Source organism: Schistocerca gregaria, chromosome 1, assembly GCF_023897955.1.
Source record: "Schistocerca gregaria isolate iqSchGreg1 chromosome 1, iqSchGreg1.2, whole genome shotgun sequence".
NCBI classification, from domain to species: Eukaryota; Metazoa; Arthropoda; class Insecta; order Orthoptera; family Acrididae; genus Schistocerca; species Schistocerca gregaria.
The window spans coordinates 534017178-534021461 of record NC_064920.1 but is presented as its reverse complement, the minus strand read 5'-3'; positions in this window follow the sequence as shown (position 1 = coordinate 534021461).

Genomic DNA, 4284 nt, shown 5'->3' with positions numbered 1-4284 from the left:
AAATACTGTCATAATTTAAAACTATAAACGCACAAAAGTTTCGCACGAGTCCGCTGGTACTTTCAGCGAGAAAATATAAAAATGCAGCAAATGAATAAAGAAAAAGGAAATACAGTCGCATGGAAAACATGAACAACAGTAATAGATGACCGTTGTTCCTTCTATGGTATTTACATTATCCACTGATAGCATCTATCGTCTGGTTACCGTCCGATTCCGAATTTTAGCTGTATTAAAATACGGGATTATGTCTTTCACCACATACCACAGACCTCATGAAGCCACAGCGCTTCTTATCATGAGCAGACAATGCCTCTCTATTTGCAAGTTCCACCGAGTGCAATGTAGTCTGAAGTCATTATGTGAAATTAAAGGAATGTGACCCAATGATTTATCTATAGTGCGCAATGGAATATTACTAAGCGACTTCAGCACGACATTTCTCAAGCAGGACAGCTATTGTGAACAATCATAGGAGGTAGGAGTGAAGAAATGGACATGGGACAAAAGACATACGAACTATAGACCATGAAGAAGGACAGTATTATCAGTGATGTGTCCTGTCCTCGATTTAAGCAATCTTTTAATGAAGTAAACTCATCTTAATAGTACAGTTCCTTACGGGGCGGGGGTTCTTAACAACTCTCTTAACATAATTGTCAAAGATCGTGTCTTCAGAAGGACGGGACACAGACGATCTTGTCGAAGCTCTAAGACTCAAACACTTGCTACAGGTGGGAAACAGAGTCCCTAGAAGATAAGTTCGCGATATCAAGAAAATCCTACTATTTCTTATGAACTACAAGCTGTTGCCATCAAAACCAGCATGTGAACATCCATTCTGTTCAAGAAATTCTGTTGAGCTGTATGGAAAAATCGATAAAATCGACATACGCAAAATTTGGCCTTGTAATTCCCTTGATAAAGAATGATTGGGGATGACCTACAGTATGAAACGAAATGACTAACAAGAATGCCAAGTAAAATATTTTACCCTAAGTGTGCTCAAAAGCAACACGACTTCCTCACCACCACCTGACTTCGACTAACTAACTCAGAGAACCTATAACGTTCCCAGACATGGTGGTCTGGTGCAACACTCCTGATTGGGGCGGAGAACAACCGAACGGCAAGAAATGATACTACCGCGATAGGCGCTGCGTCCCGTAGTATGGACGCTAAAAATACCGGTGTCCGCTACTGAAGATTCCCACCTGTTTACCACACAAAATATGAACAAGAGTTGAGTGGAAGTTTCCACAGTTTACGCGTTGGTTTGCCTGTCTAATCACAAGAAGTACTTTTTAAAAAGAGCGGGGTAAACTGTTGTTTCCGGACTGATCTTGCCACAAGCTACGCCTCTACAACGAGAACCAAGACAGCTTTTCGGATTCTCACGCACGCACTTCCAATCATCCAGACATTCAAACGTCACAGAGCTTATCCGTGGTTAGGATTATGAGGATAAGGTGTAACATAGGATTCTAACATCAAATAATAACGTAATAAAATTAATAAAGTTGGTTCCCTATGAAATCATTCTTTCAGGCATGACTACATGTTGAGCTATTTGCAGAAAAGCAATCCTCTGAACTAAGTCAATCGTCACAAGAAATAATTTCATGAAAAGGGGCAGAAACAGGTGCCTTTCGACAGAAGAGTAAAACAGCTAAGCAAGTATAGCTAGAGAACAAATGAGGGGCGGCAGAAGCATGCTTGGTTAGAGGAAGGAAAGGTGCCGCCTAATATAAATTAAAGAGATCGGCGAAGAAAACGAAGCTGGTTTTTGAATATTAAGAGCTCTGATGTCAAGCTCGTGCTAAGCAACGAAGGGAAATGTGGAAGGAATATGTACAGCGGCTACAAAATGGAAATAAACATGCAGGAAATATTATAGAAAGTGAACAGGAATTATTAAGATCCTTGGACGAGACTCCGTGACAAATTTATTCCACCTGATGTGTAACATATATGAAAAAACGAAATACCCTCTGACTTCAAGAGCAAGGTAATAACTCCAATTGCCAAGAAGGCAGGTGCTGATATGTATGAGTATTACCGAACTATCAGTTTAATAAGTAGTGGTTGCAAAACACATACACGAATTATTTACGGAAAAGTAGAAAAAATTTTACAGTCTGACCTCGGGAAACATCGTTTTGGGTTCCGGGGAAATCTAGGGGCACGTAAGGCGATTGCTGACTACGACTTATATTAGAAAGAAAGTTAAAGAAAAGTAAATTTAGAGAAAGTTTTGATAATGTTGACTGGACTTAAGTCTTCGAAATTCTGAAGGTCTCGGGCATAAAATATAGGGACTGAAAGGTTATTCATAATTTGTACATATCAGACTGCAGTTATAAGAGTTGAGGGACAAGAAAGGAAAGAAGTAGTTGAGAAGGGTGTGAGACAGCGTTGTAGCCTATCCTCGCTTGTAGCAAGACAGATTCCTCCCTCTGCGCCTCCAGTCCTCTTGGATGGAGGTGGCAGCCCCCCATACCTGTGCCGAGATAGGGGAGCACAGCATCCATACTCGCCAGTCCGAGGGTGCAGCCTCACCTCTTTCAATGACACATTCAGAGATCGAATTTTACTTGCAATGTTTCTCGCCCTATAAATGCTAGAATAAATAAAAAATGAACAAAAATTCAGTTACCTGACTCGTAGCTAGGAGAGTATTGAGCAAATCTGCTATACAGTATACAGAAGTTATCAATGTTACCTGTAAGTTACGTAGTAGTGTCAGTAGCTTTATGTATTCTTGATACATAATATTATCATTTTACAGGTATGAAAATAAAACTGTGATATCTAATTTTCAACCTTGTGCGTATTAGATAATTCAACATGTCGATTTGATAAAAAATATCCTACAAAATATTCAGTTATATCTACACCCATAAAATAACAGTTGTCTACATAGAGCTGCAGCCATTTTCCAGGAAATTAGTCCAACAAAACACTTATTGATCCAATTCCATCTTATACGGTATATCCACAGGATTTTTATATCTCCTCGAAACGCTTTTCGGTGCTTCTCTGTCTCCTTTTCCCAGCAATTCTCTCGCTGTCATATTGTACTTTCATATAGGAGAAATGGTGTATTTGCCTTGATCCCGTGTTTTGCAGAGATGAGCTTCGTCATCCAACACAGGTACGCTTGTCAAACAGTTGCACTTCACTGTTTGAACACATTTTCCAATTACGGGGGATGAGTTTGTGTTTGTATGTGTGTAGTTATGTGGAGACAGGTGAGGAATCTCGAAGTGTACCCCCAACATGGCGTCAAGATCAAAGTGTAAGTCAATACCATTTCATTTCCTCGTCAGTGTAAGTTAGGAATATGTCTCTAATAATAAATGGTGCGTTAAATTCCATTCTTATAAACAGAAAGCTGCCTAGTGTTAGCTCCAGCATTGCATTTTTACGCTACTCCCCGTAAGCTGTCACGTTAGAGGTTGGGTTGCTTGGGGGAAGAGACAAAACGGCGAGGTCATCGGTCTCATCGGATTAGGGAAGGACGGGGAAGTAAGTCAGCTGTGTCCTTTCGAAGGAACCATCCCGGCATTTGCCTGGAGCGATTTAGGGAAATCACGGAAAACCTAAATGAGGATGGTCGGACGCGGGATTGAACCGTCGTCTTCCGGAATGTGAGTCCAGTGTGCTAGCCACTGCGCCACCTCACTCGGTGCAACAAACCTACTGAAGGGACTACCTAACTCTACTCCTGACACTCCTCTTCTACAGTACTGTTGTGTGGTATGGAGTCTTTAACAGATGAACTGAAGGTTTTCTAGAGAACAAGACGACCGATTTACCTCCCCATCCTTACCTAATACTCGCTTCAGCTTTCTGTATTGCTAACAATAGCTAACATTGTGTGCTTCATAAAGGTTTTCCCGGACAACGCTATTGTCTATTCACAGTCTGCACGAATATCAGATGCATAAAACTCTCATGCTAGCTTACAATGTGCGTTGGAGAGAACTTCTGGCACCGCCATCATTTAAACGCCATCCCTGGTCCTTTCCCAAATGGCGTGTGGAAAAAATGATTATCAGTGAAGCTCTGTATCAGCTTTAATTTCTCGAATTTTCTCGATGTAGTCATTTTGCAAGAGACATATGGGAGGAAGTAGTATCTTTACCAACTCTTCCTAGGTTGCACTCTCCTGAATTTTCAATAACAAACCTCTCAATGGTGCACAAAGTATCTCTTGTAGCGTCTAATACTGTAGTTTACTTAGCATCATCCATAACGCTCCCACACAGACTAAACGATCGC